This window comes from Mobula hypostoma, chromosome 3 (genome assembly GCF_963921235.1).
Source record: "Mobula hypostoma chromosome 3, sMobHyp1.1, whole genome shotgun sequence".
NCBI classification, from domain to species: Eukaryota; Metazoa; Chordata; class Chondrichthyes; order Myliobatiformes; family Myliobatidae; genus Mobula; species Mobula hypostoma.
In genome coordinates this window covers 117,111,644-117,132,181 of record NC_086099.1, presented here as the reverse complement: position 1 = coordinate 117,132,181, position 20,538 = coordinate 117,111,644, and the positions used below count along the sequence as shown (strand labels likewise).

Genomic DNA, 20,538 nt, shown 5'->3' with positions numbered 1-20,538 from the left:
TGGCACAGTAGCATAGTGGTTAGCACAACACTTTACAGTACAGACCTGGGTTCAATTCCTGCTACTGCCGGAGTTTGTCTGTTCTCCTTGTAACGCTGTGGGTTTCCCCTGGGTGCTCTGGTTTCCTCCCACAGTCCAAAGACATACCAGCTGATAGGTTTATTTGGTCATTGTAAATTGTCTCATGATTAGACTAGGGCTGTATCGGAGGATTGCTGGGCAGCATGGCTCAAAGGGCCGGAATGGCCTGTTCTACACTGTATCTCAATAAATAACAATTTGCACAAGGCTTATACTGAACCTCTATGTTGAAAAATTTTACATTTAAGCTTCTACGTTGAAAAGATCAGGTGGAGCCACAACAATAAAAGACATGAATTATGGATTGGAACAGCTCTTCCCACTTGATCTCTACAGCTTATAAGTAGACAGGGTTTTCCCAAGGTTAGATGGTCACTTGATGACAAACCAGAAAAGGTTTCGACCCGCATCAACAAAATCTGGTGATCAAAGCTCTGGATGGTGATCATCACGGAACAGTTTTTGGGTGCTACTTACATTGAGTTTTTCAGATGGGAAAATAGTTAAATAGAATAGTCAACAGGAAAGTAAGAGGTGTAATGGGTTTAATTTAGTTGCTGAGAATTATCATAGACTTGAAGGTATTTGGTCCCTCTTCTCTGTTGTCTGAAATATACCTGTGTCATCTGAAGTATAATCTTTGCAAGGTGTTTTTGCCCCATGAAGTCTCCTGGTGTTACCAAGTAGAACAATCTGTGTGTACCTAGTTTTTTGGTGATTTAACATACTTCAGGCCTGGAAGCACCTTTTCCTCTGCATGTCCACTCTATCTAGCCCTTTCAATGAGAACCCCTCACTATTCTAAACTCCAACAAATACAGGCCCAGAGGCATCAAACACTCCTCATAAGTTAACCCTTTCATTTCCAGGATCACTCTTGTAAACATCCTCTGGACCCTCTCCACACTTAGCACATCCTTTCTTAGATAAGGAGCCCAGAACTGCTCACAATACTCTAAGTGCGGCCTGACCAAAGGCTTATAAAGCCTCAGCATTACACCCTTGCTTTTCTAGTCCTCTTGAAATTTATGCTAACATTACATTTGCCTTCTTTACCACCAACTCAACTGCAAGTTAACCTTTATGGAATCCTGCACAAGGATTCCCAAGTCCCAAGTCTGATTTCTGAATTTTCTCCCTGTTTAGAAAATAGTCTTATGCCTTCATTCCTTCTACCAAAGTAACTACACATTTCCCTATGGTGCATTCCATCTGCCACTTCTTTGCCAATTCTTCTAATCCAAGTCCCTCTGCAGACTCCCTGCTTCTTCAACATTACCTACCTCTCCACCAATCTTTATATCATCTGGAAACTTTGCCACGAAGCCATCAACTCTGTCATCTAAATCATTGACATATGATGTGAAAAGAAGCGGTCACAACAGGCTGCTGTAGAACATCACTAGTCACCAGAGTTGACCAGAAAAGGCTCCCTTTATTCCCACTCTTGGCCTCTGCCAGTCAGCTAATTTTCTATTCATGTGAGTATGTTTCCTGCAATATCTTGTTTAGCAGCCTCATGTGTGGCATCTTGTCAGAGGCCTTCTGAAAATCCAAGTGAACAATATCCACTGACTCTTCTTTATCTATCCTTCCTGTTATTTCTTCAAAGAATTCCAACAGGTTTTTCAGGCAAGATTTCCTCTCAAGGAAACCATTCTGACTTCAGCCTACTTTATCATGTGCCTCCAAGTACCCTGAAACTGCACCCGTAATAACAGACTCTAACGAACCTATAATTTCCTGTCTTTTGCTTCCCTATCTTCATACAGCGTGGAGTTTCATTTGCAATTTTTGCAAGTTTTTGCAATTAGCAATACCCATTGAGCAAAAATTTTTTTCACTCCCTGCATGACGAGATTGTTGTGGTTCATGAGAAGAATTTTAACATAGAACAGGCCTTTTGGCCCAGGATTACCTTTTACTATACTTCAATCTATAGCATCCTCCCCACGTGACCCTTCAATTTCCTTTCATCCATGTGCCTATCTAAGAGTTTCTTAAAATGCCTTAATGTATCTGACTTTACCAACACCCCTGGTAGGGAATTCCCTACCGTTTCCACTCTGTGTAAGATGTACCTATAACATCCCCCTTATACTTTCCTCCAATCACCTTAAACTTATGCCCTTCATATCACTCATTTTTGCCCTGGGAAACTGTCAGAGACTGACTATCCACTTGATGTACGGTCCTTATCATCTCGTACACCTCTATCAGGTCACCTCCCATTCTCTTTTGCTCCAGAGAGAAAAGCTCCAGCTCGCCCAGCATATCCTCTTAAGGCAATCTCTCTAATCCAGGCAGCATCGTGGTAAACCTCCTCTGAACCTTCTCTAAAGCTTCCATATCCTTCCTATAGGCGACCAGAACTAAACATAATATTCCAAGTGTAGTCTAAACAGGGTTTTATAGAGTTGCAATGTTACCTCATTGCTCTTGAACTCAGACCCATGACTAATGAAGGCCAACACACCATATGCCTTCTAAACAACCCTGTCAACTTGTGTGGCAACTTTGAGGGATTAAGGACATGGACCCCAAGATCCCTGTTTCTCTACGCTGCTAAGAATCCTGCCATTAACACTGTATTCTGCCTTCAAATTCAAACTTCCAAAATGAATCATTTCACACTTTTCCAGGTTGAACTTCATCTGCCAGTTCTCAGCAAACTCTACAATCCTATCAATCCCCACTGCAACATACAACAACCTTCTAAAGTATCCACAACTCCACCAACCCTTGTGTCATCTGCAAACTTACAAAACCTATCGCTCCACTTTCTCATCCAAGCCATTTATAAAGATTACAAACAGCAGGGATTCTAGAACAGGTGAATATGGAACACCTCAGGTCACCAATCTCCAGGTAAAATACCCTCTATCTAACATAGAAACATAGAAAACCTACAGCACAATACAGGCCCTTCGGCCCACAATGCTCTGACGAACATGTACTTGGTTTAGAAATTACCTAGGCTTACCCATAGCCCTTTATTTTTCTAAACTCCATGTACCTATCCAGGAGTCTCTTAAAAGACCATATCGTATCTGCCTCCACCACCGTTGCTGGCAGCCCATTCAACGCACTCACCACTCTCTGCATAAAAAACTTACCCCTGACATCTCCTTCACAATAACATTGGAGAGGGATAGGAACAGAGAAGTTAGGAAAACATTTGATTGGAGTAAGGGGAAATATGAGGCTGTCAGGCAGGAACTTGGAAGCATAAATTGGGAACAGATTTTTTCAGGGAAATGTAGGGAAGCAATGTAGCAAACGTTCAGAAGATATTTGCATGGAGTTCTGCATATATATGTTTCAATGAGACAGGGAAAGGATGCTAGGGCACAGGAACCGTGGTGTACAAAGGCGGTTGAAAATCCAGTCAAGAGGAAAAGAAAAGCTTACGAAAGGTTCAAAAAACTAGGTAGTGATAGAGATCTAGAAAATTATAAGGCTAACAGGAAGGAGCTTAAGAATGAAATTAGGAGAACCAGAAGGGGCCATGAGAAGGCCTTGGCGGACAGGATTAAGGAAAAACCCAAGGCATTCTACAAGTATGTGAAGAGCAAGAGGATAAGACGTGAGAGAATAGGACCTATCAAGTGTGACAGTGGAAAAGTGTGTATGGAACCGGAGGAGATAGCAGAGGTACTTAATGAATACTTTGCTTCAGTATTCACTAAGGAAAAGGATCTTGCCGATTGTAGGGATGACTTACAGCAGACTGAAAAGCTTGAGAATGTAGATATTAAGGAAGAGGATGTTCTGGAGCTTTTGGAAAGCATCAAGTTGGATAAGTCACCGGGACTGGACGAGATGTACCTCAGGCTACTGTGGGAGGCAAGGGAAGAGATTGCTAATCCTCTGGCAATGATCTTTGCATCATCAATGAGGATGGGAGAGATTCTGGAGGATTGAAGGGTTGCAGTTGTTCCCTTATTCAAGAAAGGGAGTAGAGATAGCCCAGGAAATTATAGGCCAGTGAGTCTTACTTCAGTGGTTGGTAAGTTGATGGATAAGATCCTGAGAGGCTGGATTTATGAACATTTGGAGAGGCACAACATGACTAGGAATAGTCAGCACGAGCCCGACCGAATCCCTCAAGGATGCAACCAGACACATGAACGAAGGCAGAGCAGCAGATGCAGCGCACACGGACCCCAGCAAGGCACCCGACAAGGCACCCATACAAGGCCCACCGAGAAAGCAAGGAGGTACGGGATCAAGGATACATCACCCCGTGGATGTATAAATCACCCACCCACAGAAGGCAAAGACTGGCCACAGACGGGCCACACTCTGCATGGAGGCCGGCGACCAGCCACCCTCCACGACCTTCATAAATACCACTACCCCTACCTTGTATGGGCAAACCAATTAGAGTCTATCATGGAGAACCTTATTAAATACCTTACTAAGATCCATATATATCACATCCTCTGCTCTAACCTCATCAGTGTGATCTGTCAGATCCTGAAAATTACAATCAGGCCTGCTGATTATCTTCTCCAGATGCTTGTAAATATTGTCTCTAAGAAGCTTCTCCAATAATTTGCCCACTACTGAAATAAGACTCACTGGTCTATAAATCACAGAGTTATCCCTACTCCACTTTTTGAACAAAGGAATAACATTTGTCACCATCCAGTTGTCTGGTACTACCGCTGTGGACAGTAAGGATGCAAAGATAATTGCCAAAAACACAGCAATCTCTTCCTTCGCTTCTTGTAGTAACCTGAGGAATATCTCTGGGGACTTACCTATCCTAATCTTTTTCTAAAGTTCCAGCATACACTCTTCCTTCGTCAACATATTTCAGCTTATTAGCCTGTTTTCTACTGTGCTTACAAACATCAAGGCCCCTTTTCACTGGTAAATACTGAAGCAAAGTATTCACTGAGGACCTTCTCCACCTCCTCCGACTAGAGACACACCTTTCTTCTTCTATCCCTGATCAGTCCTACCCTCACTCTCGTCATCCTTCTGTTCTTCACATACCGTATGTGTAGAACACCTTGGGGTTTTCTTTAATCCTACTCACCAAGGCCTTGTCATGCCTCCTTCTAACTCTCTTAAATCAATTCTCCAGCTCCTTCTGCTTTCTAAAGGGATCGCTCCCTAAGCGATTTCCTTGTACATTCGTCCCTCCCCACTGATCTCCCTCCTGGCATTTAACATTGCAAGCGGAACAAGTTGGGTTACACCTGCCCCTACACCTCCTCCCTCACAATCATCCAGGGCCCCAAACAGTCCTTCCAGATGAGGGGACTCTTCACCCATGAGTCTGTTAAGGCATATACTGTGTTCGGTGCTCCCGGTGTGGCCTCCTGTATATTGGTGAGACCCGACATAGATTGGGAGACCGCTTCGCCAAGCATCTACGCTCCGTCCGCCAGAACACTTCCCATTTCCATTCCAATGTCCATCCATGGCCTCCTCCATTGTCGGGATAAAGCCACACTTAGATTGGAGGAACAACACCTTATATTCCATTGGGTAGCCTCCAACCTGATGCATGTTATCTCCTTGCCCATCCATCACCTCCCTTTGGTGCTCCTCCTTCCCTTCTTTCTTTCTTCCATGGCCTTCTGTCTCTTTCACCAATCAACTTCTTAGCTCTTTGCTTCATCCCTCCCCCTCCAAATTTCACTTATTGCCTGGCGTTTCTCTCTTCTCTCCCCCCACCTTTCAAATCTACTTCTCAGCTTTTTTTCTCCAGTCCTGCCGAAGGGATTCGGCCCGAAACGACAATGGTACTTTTTTCCATAGATGCTGCCTGGCCTACTGAGTTCCTCCAGCATTTTAGATAATAGACAATAGGTGCAGGAGTAGGCCATTCGGCCCTTCAAGTCAGCAGCACCATTCACTGTGATCATGGCTGATCATCCACAATCAGTATCCAGTTCCTGCCTTATCCCCATAACCTCTGATTCCGCTATCTTTAAGAGCTCTATCCATCTCTTTCTTGAAAGCATCCAGAGACTTGGCCTCCACTGCCTTCTGGGGCAGAGCATTCCACATATCCACCACTCTCTGGGTGAAAAAGTTTTTCCTCAACTCCATTCTAAATGGCCTACCCTTTATTCTTAAACTGTGGCCTCTGGTTCTGGACTCACCCATCAGCGGGAACATGCTTCCTGCCTGCAGCGTGTCCAATCCCTTAATAATCTTATATGTTTCAATCAGATCCTCTCTCATCCTTCAAAATTCCAGTGTATACAAGCCCAGTTGCTCCAATCTTTCAACATATGACAGTTCTGCCATCCCGGGAATTAACCTTGTCAACCTACACTGCACTCCCTCAATAGCAAGAATGTCCTTCCTCAAATTTGGAGACCAAAACTGCACACAATACTCCAAGTGTGGTCTCACCAGGGCCCTGTACAGCTCCAGAAGGATCTTTTTGCTCCTTTTTGTGTGTCTTCTTCAGCTCCTTCCTTGCTAGAACCCTCTAGAGCTCTGTCTAATCCTTGCTTCTAACCCGTAAGTGAGCTTCTTTCTTCCTCTTGACTAGATGTTACGCATCTCTTGCCAGCCACGGTTCCTTCACTCTACCATCCTATCCGCCTCAATGGGACAAGCCTATCCAGAACCCGATGCAAACAACCTTGACATTTCTTTTGTGCATTTTCCTGAGCACACCCATTTCCAATTTTTGCTCCTAAATTCTTGCCTAATAGAATTTCCCCTCCGCCAATTAAATACTTTCCCAATCCATCTGCTTCTATCCCTCTCCAAAGGTAAGGGAGCTCTGGTTACCGTCTCCAAAATGCTCAGCCCCCATGAGATCAGACACCTGACCTAGTTGATTGCCTAGCACTGCAACCAGTGTGGCCTCTCCTTTAGTTGGCCTGTCCATGTAAACCCTTTGCACCAAGGAGGTGCTAATTGATATTACGGCAGTCGAAGTCACCCATGACAACCCTGTTATTCTTGCACCTTTCTAAAACCTGCCTCTTGATCTGTTCCTCAGTGTCTCTGTTGCAATTGAGGGATGGGGGAAGTGCCTATAGAATATTCTGAAGAGAGTGTTTGTGCCCTTCCTGTTTCTCTCTTCCACCCACACTAACTCATTTAATGACAGTACGTTTCCTGGCAACTCTCACAACTCCTTCAGCTTGGTGTCTTCACAGGTTCCGTTGAAGGGTCTCGGCCTGAAACACTGACTGCTTATTCCCCTCCATAGATACTACCTGACTTGCTAAGTTCCCCCAGCATTTTGCGTGTGTTTTCCACGTCCATTTGTTAAGTTCAAGTTCAAGTTTAATTGCCATTATGCAGCCATACGAAACAGCATCCCTCTGGGGCCAAGGTGTCAAACAACAGTCAAACACAGCACACGTCGTTACCATAGCAGAAAAATATACAGTCACCAAAAAATAATATAGCCCAAGTCCCTGAGTTGCATGGCCTACAGATTGATGGTGCATTTACATAAGAAGAAGTACACAGCACTTCCTCATCGTGTGTTAGCATAGCCATAGATGAATAAAATCCAGCTCGTCTTCCACTGAGCAAACACTGGAGAGCAGCACTGATGGGAGGGGCCAGCCCAGCATGGACTCCAGTGCACCAACCACACCTCTACACTCTCCCCATCTCTTCCAGCATCTCCTGCCCTGGACGGCGGCCGTGGCACGATGCACGATGGCTTGGTCTGCACAACTACTGTGATTACAAGACAATAATTTGCAATGTTGTTGGAACGCCTTCTTTCCTGGGGGAAGCGGAGGGGAGTGGGGGGGGGCTGTAGCAGGTAACAACATGGGAGGCAACAAGCTCATGCTGAGCTCCACCACTATTCAGCAACTCAGTCGTGGGACAGACCTGCAGTACTTGGTGTCAATATCCAGCAGTGTCTTGCAATCATAAGAAGGAGATAAAGGACGAATGATTACGCCCAGCACGCCACCATGTTACCGGAATCAGTACGCCACTATGTAGTTAAAGAAATCCAGGTGATACATGATATTCCTTCACATGCTGATTTGCAAGTCTACCTACTCCAATTACTTAAATAGCTTGCTTAAACATCTCTGCACTTAAAGTTCTTTGATCTCCAAATAAATTTTGCAGAGGAGCACCACTCTATGGGTGTTAACATCATTTGCATTTCAGCCTATGGTCAGCAAAAATGGATATCTACATTGAAGCTGAAGGAAACACACATCCCAATATATTGATCAGCACAAGTGGGAAATGCACTGAGTTGCTAATACTTCTAGACCAAGAAAGCCCATACCCATTCAGTGCTGTTAAATGCAAGTCAATAAACAGCTGATTATTTCAAGATGTAAAAAGGGGAAAGAACTGAACACTAGTGCAGAAGTTCATAACAAGATGTGATCACTGTAGCGTCATGCTACCCTGCTCAAGCGATCACTAACATGTTTTCAATCCCACGCATAGAAGCAGATGTTTTCTCTTAGCCTTCAACCATTTTCAGCCTCCTATATGAACTCCTCTCTTTGAGTTTACTATTATCTATACCTTAACAGGATATCCAATTGAGAACCCAAAGTTAGAGGTAATTCTCAAAATAACATTAGCTATATCATTTTTTTTTGCAATAAGGTGTTGCTATGCCACAAGTCTTTGTTTAAATGACGCATCCATCACTGTTTGTTAGTGATGTTTCCCTCAAACATGTCATCCAGGACTTCAGGAGGTGAGGCACTACAGCTTGTGCAACAATGCCAGCAGCTGCCACAGCCAGTGTGACTCATCTTTGCACATGCAAAATGCTACCAGTTTTAAACGAGAATGTATTTGAATACTGTTATAAAACATCTCATGCGATCGGGAAAGTGAAACACAATTGGAACATAACATTGCCTGCAAAGCTGCACTGAATGGCACTGTTCACTTTTAACTGTATCGTAGGTGGGTTTCAATAGCCTGGTGCTTAGTGACAGGGGCCATTCCAAGTCTGCAGTCTAGCCCTTGGAACACTTTCCCTTTGAGTTAGCACACATGCCTTTTGATAATCTCAGAAAAATTCTTCTTGTGGATAGACTGAATGAGCAGTCTAGGATGGCAGGCTATGGTACACAGGTGCGAGCATTGTATGAGGTGGTGAGAGCTGAATTGCTAACCTCACCTGCTACCATCATTTTCTCCTCCTCCCCAGAGGATGAGCCTCAAACCATGGGTGTCGAGATCTTGCTGACATCGTTCCTCTCCCCTGGCCCTGGTCTTCAGATAATCCAGGGGGGACTCTTCTCACATGAAGTTCACTTGTACCTTTTCTCAGAGCAGGGCAGTAAACTGATCACACATGGCATCACTCTCCTCATGCAATTGCTCACATGTAGCAATTCTGCTCACAAAGAACAGCAGATGCTTAAGCTGGAGCACCACTTTCCCCTTTGAGGATCACAAAATGATGTCTACTGTCAGAGCTAGTGTGACTCATAGCAGGTTGCTATTTGGTAAAGTCAAGCATCTGGTCTGTTTTTCTGGACAATGAGAGCATCCCGCTGCCCCCTGGTGGCCTATCACTGCTTCTGCAGGAACCATAGAAACCATAGAAAAACTACAGCATAGAAACAGACCTTTTGGCCCTTCTTGGCTGTGCCGAACCATTTTCTGCCTAGTCCCACTGACCTGCACACGGACCATATCCCTCCATACATCTCCCATCCATGTATCTGTCCAATTTATTCTTAAATGTTAAAAAAGAACCCGCATTTACCACCTCGTCTGGCAGCTCATTCCATACTCCCACCACTCTCTGTGTGAAGAAGCCCCCCCTAATGTTCCCTTTAAACTTTTCCCCCCTCACCCTTAACCCATGTCCTCTGGTTTTTTTCTCCCCTTGCCTCAGTGGAAAAAGCCTGCTTGCATTCACTCTATCTATACCCATCATAATTTTATATACCTCTATCAAATCGCTCCTCATTCTTCTATGCTTCAGGGAATGAAGTCCTAACCTATTCAACCTTTCTCTGTAACTGAGTTTCTCAAGTCCCGGCAACATCTTTGTAAACCTTCTCTGCACTCTTTCAACCTTATTTATATCCTTCCTGTAATTTGGCGACCAATTTGGTGATCATCATAACATTCCAGCTCTTATACTCAATACTTTGATTAATAAAGGTCAATGTACCAAAAGCTCTCTTTACGACCCTATCTACCTGTGACGCCACTTTTAGGGAATTTTGTATCTGTATTCCCAGATCCCTCTGTTCTACTGCACTCCTCAGTTCCTTACCATCAACCCTGTATGTTCTACCTTGGTTTGTCCTTCCAACATGCAATACCTCACACTTGTCTGTATTAAACTCCATCTGCCATTTTTCAGCCCATTTTTCCAGCTGGTCCAAGTCCCTCTGCAGGCTCTGAAAACCTTCCTCACTGTCTACCACACCTCCAATCTTTGTATCATCAGCAATTTTGCTGATTCAATTTACCACGTTATCATCCAGATCATTGATATAGATGACAAATAACAACGGACACAGCACTGATCCCTGTGGCACACCACTAGTCACAGGCCTCCACTCGGAGAAGCAATTCTCTACTACCACTCTTTGGCTTCTTCCATTGGGCCAATGTCTAATCCAATTTACCACCTCTCCATGTAGACCTAGCAACTGAATTTTCCTAACTAACCTCCCATGCGGACCTTGTCAAAGGCCTTACTGAAGTCTATGTAGACAATATCCACTGCCTTCCCTTCATCCACTTTCCTGGTAACCTCCTCGAAAAACTCCAATAGATTGGTCAAACATGACCTACCACGCACAAAGCCATGTTGACTCTCCCTAATAAGTCCCTGTCTATCCAAATGCTTGTAGATTCTGTCTCTTAGTACTCCCTCCAATAACTTACCTACTACCAACGTTAAACTTACCGGCCTACAATTTCCCGGATTACTTTTTGATCCTTTTTTAAACAACGGAACAACATGAGCCACTCTCCAATCCTCTGGCACCTCACCTGTAGACAGCGACATTTTAAATATATCTGCCAGGGCCCCTGCAATTTCAACACTAGTCTCCTTCAAGGTCCGAGGGAACACCCTGTCAGGTCCTGGGGATTTATCCACTTTAATTTTCCTCAAGGCAGCAAGCACCTCCTCCTTTTCAACCAGCCCTCAGCCAAGGTAGAACTACAAAAAGGCAAGTTTCTTGTCTTCACATCAGCTATCACCTGAATTGATTGTTGTCAAGTTCTTGCAAGGAAGGATGCATGGCCTCAGCATCCATCACCTAATGGCTCCAAAAAAAACTCCTGAGAGGACCTGAAGATGAGCTCCTCCCTGCTTCTTATCAGCTTCTGCAGTCAGATAGGCCTGACAACACACTCACTATTTTGTTCTGCATTCACTTCTTCCAAGGTTGAAGGAGACAAATCTCTTCCTCATGGTACACCAGCTGTTGTCCTCCACATAGCAGATGTAGCTAAGCCCTCTCAAGTGAACAAGTAGGTCCGATCCATATGCCTTGCACCTGATTGAGCCCGCTCGTGCCTAGTGAAGCTCTCCATGACACACATCTACTTCTGCACTGCACTAGTGCTGCTTCCTCCACCAATGCTGAATCTGTGAATTGCTTGCAACTTCCACCCTGCCATCAAATTCACTTGGTCCACCTGGACACCTCAGAATCAGATTTAATATCATCCGCATATATCGTTAAATTTGTTGTTTTGTGGCAGCTGTACATTTCAATAGATAAAATTAAAACCTATAAATTTCAATAAGTATATCATTCATTTGTTATGTGCCATGTCATATGACGTGGGCAAGCATGGCCTTTCCTTTACCATGATTTTTCTTGGCAAATTTGTCTGGAGAAGTGATTTGCCACTGCCTTCTTCTGGGCAGTGTCTTTACAAGATGGGTGATCCCAGCCATTATCAAAACTCTTTAGAGATTGTCTGCATAGCATCAGTGGTCACATAATCAGAACTTGTGATATGCATTGGCTGCTCATACGACCATCCATCCCATGGCTTCACACAACCCTCATCGGGGGCTAAGCAGGTGCCATACTTTGCCCAACCAAGAGTGACCTTAGGCTAGCAGAGGAAAGGAATTCCTTCCACCTCCTGTGGTAGAGACGTATCTCAATCCTGCCACCCAGTAAGTATGTATAACAGAAAAAAATAAATTAGTGCAAAAAAGTAAGGGAAATAGTGTTCACGCGTTCATTGTCCATTCAGAAATCTGATGGTGGAGGGAAGAAGGTTTTGTAGAAACGTTGAGCATGTGTCTTCAGGCTCCTGTACCTCCTCCTTGATGGCAGCAATGAGAAGAGGGCATGTACTGGGTAATGAGAGTCTTTAATGATGGATGCCGCCTTGAAGACGTCCTGGATGCTATGGAGGCTCAAAGTCCGAATGAAACATAGCTGTTGTCGTGCTTTCTTTGTAATTACCTTAATGTGTTGGACCCAGGATATAACTTTGGAGATGTTGACACCCAGGAACTTGAAACTGCTCACTTTTTCCCCAGCTCATCCCTCGATGAGGATTAGTGTGTGTTCCATCGACTACCCCTTCTGAAGTGCCCAATCAATTCTTTGGTCTTACTGACGTTGAGTGGAAGGTTGTTGCTGTGACACCACTCAACCAGCTGACCTACCTTGCTCCCGTATGCCTTGCCACCATCTGAAATTCTGCCAACAATAGTTGTGTTGTTGGCAAATTTATCGATGGTGTTTGAGCTGTGCCTTGCCACACAATCGTGGGTGTAGAAAGAGTAGAGCAGTAGGCTAAGCACACATCTTTGAGGTGCGCCAGTGTTGATTGTCAGCAAGGAGGAGATGCTTTTTCTGATCAGCACAGACTATGGCTCCCAGTTAGGAAGTCAAGGATCCAGCTGTAGAGGGACCTACAGAGGTCCAGAGGTCCAGGTTTTGGAACTCTCACTTTCTCAATTTTTCTGTCTTCATCTCTGGAGACAGACTGTCTACTGATATCCAAGATGGCAGCAGAAGATTCAAGATGGCAAAAAAAAGTGGTGACTCCTAGTGTGCAACTCCAAAAGGAATCTTTAAATGTTAACGTTTTGAGCCTCTACAGATGAAATCTACAGTCACAGCCATGAGTACTTTAGTAAGAAACATTGCTTTAAGTATTTAAGAAATCTATTGATCCTCAAAATTAGCAGATTCTGGACAGCAAACTCAGGTCACAACAGCAGTTTCCCTTTAAGAAAGTACAGATGGCATGCTGTGCTGCAAGTAAAACTGAAATGCAGGGTCCTAAAGCCCTGATCCTAACCATTTTCCTTGACAATTTAGTCTCTGGAAAATAACATTGAAGACCTCAGAGCAAGACTGCAGCACCAGAGGGACATCAGAGACTGCAGCGTACTTTGCTTCACAGAGACGTGGTTCACTCCCAGCACCGTGGACACAGTGCTGCAGCCTGACAATTCATCTTCCATCGCATGGATTGGACAGTAGCATCAGGTAAAGGCAGATTCAGCGGCATTTTCTTCATGATTAACTCAACATTGTGTACAGACCTGGTGGTTCTGCCTCAGTCCTGCTCCCCCAACCTGGAACATCTAGTGGTCAAGTTTTGTCAAACTTTTGAATCAGATTTAATATCATTGGCCTATGTTGTGAAATTTGTTGATTCGCAACAGCAGTACATTGTAATACCCAATTTTAAAAACTATAAGCTACAATACACCTCCCCCCCATACCAGACAGTGATGCAGCCAGTTAGAGTGCTCCCCACGGTACATCTGCAGAAATGTGTGGGTGTCTTAGGTGACATACCAAATCACCTCAAGTTCCTAATTGAATATAGCTACTGTTGTGCCTTCTTTGCAATTACATCAATGTGTCGGGCCCAGAATAGATCCTCAAAGATGTTGACACCCAGGAACTTGAAATTGCTCACTCTCTCCACTTTTGATCCCTCTCTATGAAGACATTATCAATGTCCAACAGGGCTTTGTGCTCGCAATAAAAAACATCCAAGCCAATCATCTCCACCGTTTGTTGGACTAAACACCACCTCTGATGCCTTCTTCCTGGGGCAGCAACACTCCTGAGCAACTCGCTAGTGGGGTAGTTGTGCAGTACTTGGTGTTAATATCCAGCAGTGTCTTGTGATCATAAAAAAGACAAACACCTTTGTTTGGGCCCTGAGAAGTCGCTGCAACTAAGCAAGCCTCCACCTAACCAGCTTAATCAAATATGCTTACCATGCTCACACTTTAACTAGTCTGATCACCCGGCTGTACTTCTACTCCCAACATACATGCAAAGACTGAGGACCATGGCAGCAGTCCGGAGGACCACAGGGGTATGGTGAAGGAAGGTAGAGGAACACTCACGGGACTGCATTGAGTCGATGGATTGGACAATATCCAGGGATTCATATTTGGATCTGAATGAATATGCTACAACTGTCATTGACTTCAGCAAGACCTGTGCGGATGAGTGTGTGGCTTTGAGAACATACTGCACAAACATAAACCAGAAGACTTGACATAGACCATGAGACTTGCAGTCTGCTGAGGGCTAGATCTGTGGTGTTCAAGACTGGTGTTCCAGAACTCTACAAGATGTCCAGGTACAACCTACAGAAGGCTATTTTAAGAGCAAAAAGCAATTCCAAGTGAAATTAGAAAGGGAATCAGATGCACATCAGTTATGGCAGTGAAAGTTAACATCATAAATGCTTCACTCCCTGATGAGCCAAATGTTTTTAATGATACTTCGAAAGGAAGAATAAAAGTATACTGGTGTGAATCCCTGCAGCAGCTGGTGACCCTGTGATATCTGTCTCAGATGTAGATGTCAGAATATCTTTCAAGAGGGTGAACCCTCGCAAGGCGTCAGGCCCTGATGGTGTACTTGGTAGGACACTGAAAACCTGTGCCAACCAACCGGCAGGAGTATTCAAATTCATTTTCAGTCTCTCAATGCCGCAGTCAGAGGTTCCCACCAGCTTCAATAGGGCATCAATTATACCAGTACCCTAGAAGAACATGGTAAGCTGCTTCAATGAGTATCACCCAGTTACACTCACACCCACTGTAACAAAGTGCTATGAGAGGTAGACCATTGGTAAAATTCATTCCTGAAGATGGCATAGAAACATAGAAAATAGGTGCAGGAGTAGGCCATTCAGCCCTTCGAGCCTGCACCGCCATTTATTATGATCATGGCTGATCATCCAACTCAGAACCCTGCACCAGCCTTCCCTCCATACCCCCTGATCCCCGTAGCCACAAGGGCCATATCTAACTCCCTCTTAAATATAGCCAATGAACTGGCCTCAACTGTTTCCTGTGGCAGAGAATTCCACAGATTCACCACTCTCTGTGTGAAGAAGTTTTTCCTAATCTCGGTCCTAAAAGGTTTCCCCCTTATCCTCAAACTGTGACCCCTCATTCTGGACTTCCCCAACATCGGGAACAATCTTCCTGTATCTAGCCTGTCCAATCCCTTTAGGATTTTATACATTTCAATCAGATCCCCCCTCAATCTTCTAAATTCCAATGAGTACAAGCCTAGTTCATCCAGTCTTTCTTCATATGAAAGTCCTGCCATCCCAGGAATCAATCTGGTGAACCTTCTTTGTACTCCCTCTATGGCAAGGATGTCTTTCCTCAGATTAGGGGACCAAAACTGCACACAATACTCCAGGTGTGGTCTCACCAAGGCCTTGTACAACTGCAGTAGTACCTCCCTGCTCCTGTACTCGAATCCTCTCGCTATAAATGCCAGCATACCATTCGCCTTTTTCACCGCCTGCTGTACCCGCATGCCCACTTTCAATGACTGGTGTATAATGACACCCAGGTCTCGTTGCACCTCCCCTTTTCCTAATCGGCCACCATTCAGATAATAATCTGTTTTCCTATTTTTGCTACCAAAGTGGATAACTTCACATTTATCGACATTAAATTGCATCTGCCATGAATTTGCCCACTCACCGAACCTATCCAAGTCACCCTGCATCCTCTTAGCATCCTCCTCACAGCTAACACTGCCGCCCAGCTTCGTGTCATCCGCAAACTTGGAGATGCTGCGTTTAATTCCCTCAACCAAGTCATTAATATATATTGTAAACAACTGGGGTCCCAGCACTGAGCCTTGCGGTACCCCACTAGTCCTGTATTCATCATTCTGAAAAGGTCCCGTTTATTCCCACTCTTTGCTTCCTGTCTGCTAACCAATTCTCTATCCACATCAATACCTTACCCCCAATACCGTGTGCTTTAAGTTTGCACACTAATCTCCTGTGTGGGACCTTGTCAAAAGCCTTTTGAAAATCCAAATATACCACATCCACTGGTTCTCCCCTATCCAGTCTCCTAGTTACATCCTCAAAAAATTCTATGAGATTTGTCAGACATGATTTTCCTTTCACAAATCCATGCTGACTTTGTCCGATGGCGGCACGACTAGATGCAGCGGCCCAGCGCTCTTCGAGTTTTGGCAGCTATTTTATTTTCATAGTGTTTCTATGTGTTTTTATTTGTGTAATAGCACGTGTACATTGCAGTAGGGCCGAGATTCTAGCGATGGCGGAGTACTGCACTCCAGACTTTAACAGCTGGAGCTTTATTCCTCCGGAGATACGGCGCTACCCTGCGAGCGAAGGAATCAATGTCCCCACGCTGAGATGGCGCAGACGGCGGCGACACAGGAAGCAGAAAAGGGGTAAGAGAGGAGGCCTACAGGCTAGGCTAAAAGCTGACCCCTACAAACCGGCCATCCCAAGCCTTTTTCTCGCCAACACCCGGTCACTAAATAATAAGATGGACGAGCTGCGACTGCGGATTACTTTGCACAGTTTGAATCATTGTGTGATGGTAATAACAGAGACGTGGCTCAACCAGTATATTCCGGATGCAGCTATCGAGTTGGCGGGCCGCGCCGTTTTCAGGGCGGACAGGACTAGTCACTCTTGCAAGATCCGAGGAGGGGGACTTTGTATTTATATACATAACAGTTGGTGTACAGAAGTTACAGTTATAGATACTCACTGTTCCCCGGACACTTAATACCTGATGTTGCAGTGCAGACCTTTTTACTTGCTGAGAGAGTTTACATCGGTTGTTATAGCAGCTGTTTACATACCACCGCAGGCTAACGCTAAGCTAGCTATGGAGAAGTTACATCACTCCATTAGCCAGTGTCTATCAGCACAATCAGGCAGCATTGTTATAGCGGCTGGGGACTTCAATCATACCAACTTGAAGTCTGTTTTACCTAAATTCCATCAGTATGTGAACTTCCCGACAAGGGAAAAGAACACCTTTGATCAAGTCTACTGCAATCTTCCTCATACATATAAAGCCAGCCCTCTGCCACACTTGGGACTCTCAAACCATCTGTCTCTGTCCCTCACCCCGGCATATAAACGACTCAGCTGTAGACAAAGACCATATATGAAGACAGTCAAAGTATGGACTAAGGAGGCTACCTCTGCTCTACAAGACTGCTTCGATAACACAGACTGGGAAGTTTTTGATGAAGGGGGAGATCTGGAAGGGCACACATCAGCTGTTCTTTCATATGTAAACTTTTGTGCTGAGAATGTCATGGACACAATGTCTGTTAAAGTGTTCCCCAACCAAAAACCTTGGTTCAATAGCATGGTGAGGATCTTGCTAAGAACACAGGATGCTGCTTTTAAATCTGGGGATCTACAGGCCTATGGGCAGGCAAGAAGAGCCCTGAAAAGCAGTATCAGAGAGGCCAAGCGCAGATATAAACAGCGTATAGAGGAGCATTTTACCAATAACAACTCCAGATGTATGTGGCAGGGGATAAAGACTCTTTACTGGCTACAAGGACAGCTATACAGTCACAAACTCCTCAGACAGGACACTGCCAGACACTCTGAACCAGTTCTTTTCTCGCTTTGACAGTCAGAATGGAGAAGTCGGCATCCAGTCAGCACTAACAGAGAAGGATGACCCTATACAATTACACCAACACCAGGTCAGATCCGCCCTGCCCGGAGTCAATGCGAGGAAAGCAGCTGGCCCAGATGGAGTCACCGGGAGGATTCTTAACGACTGCGCAGATCAACTAGCGGGAGTATTTACTACCACCTTCAACCTCTCGCTACTACAGTCTGTAGTCCCCACCTGCCTTACGTCAGCCACAATAATACCCATACCAAAGCAAAGTACAGTGAACTGCCTTCATGACTATCGCCCAGTTGCTCTAACTCCTATCATCATGAAATGTTTTGAGAGACTCATACTGTCTTATATTAAATCTGCCATACCTGCTGACCTTGATAAATACCAGTTTGCGTATCGTGCAAACAGATCGACAGAGGATGCAGTCATCACATCTCTCCACACAGCCCTTACAAACCTGGATCAGGATAACACCTATGTAAGAATGCTGTTTGTGGACTACAGCTCAGCTTTTAATACAGTCATCCCCTACAAACTGGAGCAGAAATTGAGCAACCCGGGCCTTGGCAGTTTGCTGTGCTCATGGATACTGGATTTTCTGAGTAACAGACCCCAAAGTGTCAGGATGGGAGAACACACATCATCTACTCTCATCCTGAACACCGGTACACCACAGGGGTGTGTTCTCAGCCCCATCCTCTATTCCCTTTTTACCCATGACTGCTCCACCATTCACTCCACCAACACCATTGTCAAATTTGCTGACGATACCACCCTAACAGGTATCATATCAGACTGTGATGAGACAGCCTATAGGGAGGAGGTACAGCATTTGACAGAATGGTGTTGTCATAATAACCTGGACTTGAACATCACAAAAACCAAGGAGCTGATAGTAGACTTCAGGAAATCAAAGTGCGTCGAGCACTCTGCTCTGCACATATACGGGAAAGAGGTGGAGAGAGTAGAAAGTTTCAAGTTCCTCAGCGTCCACATCTCCGCTGACCTCACCTGGACTGCCCATATCTCTTATCAGGTGGGGAAGGCCCAACAGAGGCTCTACTTCCTAAGGAAGCTAAAGCACGCTCTCCTCCCTCATCACCTGCTGATCAACTTCTATCGGACAACTATAGAGAGCCTCCTGACGTATTGCTGTGCAGTGTGGTTTGCCAGCTGCACAGAACAGAACAGGAAGGACTTGCAGCGGGTGGTGAGGGTAGCAGAGCGGGTTACTGGCACAACATTACCCTCCCTCAGAGACATTTATACTGGCAGACTTCAAAAGAAGGCTACTTAAAAGAAGGCTACTTGTATTTCAAAGGATCCCACTCATCCTGGACATCACCTGTTTTCCCCTCTACCTTCTGGGAAGAGATACAGAGCATTAAGGACGAAAACAAAGAGACTCCTTAACAGCTTCTATCCACAAGCAGTGAAATGAATAACACCCCCTTCCCTTCTCCTGCCCCCCTCCTAAGACGGCGGCAGCTAAATGCATCACACTTCCAGGAATGGCAGGTGTGCAATAGTCCTACCCCCCACCACCCATATATTATTAATTTTGGACTGCACTCCTGAGGTTTTAGAGTTTATTGTATGTATATATTCTTTGTCATGCTGCAAAACCTTGAGCTGCTAAACTGTGTTTCATTGCTCCACAACAATGACAATAAAGATATTCTTCTTCTTCTTCTTACAGAAGCAAGGACCTCAGCTGGCAGCAACTTGCCTACCACCACAATAGGTCTACAGCGGATGCAATCTCATTGTCTCTCTACTCGGCCTTAGACCACCTGGAAACCAGCAATACGTAAGGCAGTGTGCTGCTTATTGATCACAGCTCAGCATTCAACAGCATCATCCCCTCAGTACTAATCAATAAGATTCAAACCCGGGCCTCTGTACCTTCCCCTGCAACTGAATCATTGACCTCCTCATCAGGAGATCACAATCAGTGTGGATTGGAAATAACATCTCCTCTTCGCTGGCGTTCAACACCAAGGACGCAGACAGCTCCTCGTTCTTTCAGTTCTGCCATGAACTCAAAACAATGACACTGCCAGGCTCATTTTTCTCACAACACCCTAGACCTTACCAGACATCTGTTTCAATGTTTCTCCTTAAATTGTCAACACAATCTCATCAAATATTTGCAAATCACAACAGCTCTCAGCTGTAGTTTTTTATCTTCATATTTGCAGTGTCAAAGTCAGTGGAGATCACATAATTTCATTAAGCAATCAAATCACATTATTACATCAATGAAGCAAAACATCACTCCTTACTCACACAAAAACTAATATTAGTCATACTGTTCTTTCTTTCTCAAAGCCGTTTGGCAATTGCAAAATCAATGTTCTGCACTCCTCCGCTTTTTTTTCGATTAGATTAGATTATGAGGACACGCAGTCCTCCTTTATGGTCATTTAGTAATGCATGCATTAAGAAATGATACTATGTTCCTCCAGAATGATATCACAGAAACACAAGACAAACCAAGACTAAAAAATTGACAAAAACCATATAACTATAACATATAGTTACAACAGTGCAAGCAATACCGTAATTTGATAAAGAACAGACCATGGGCACGGTAAAAA

The 20,538-nt window shown here is 44.6% G+C and overlaps 1 protein-coding gene across 3 annotated transcripts in view; it reads right to left on the bottom strand.

Moving 5' to 3' along the window:
• Window positions 1-20,538, bottom strand: part of klhl12 (kelch-like family member 12) — a 131,383-nt gene that overhangs the window by 45,866 nt on the left and 64,979 nt on the right. The window lies entirely within an intron of this gene.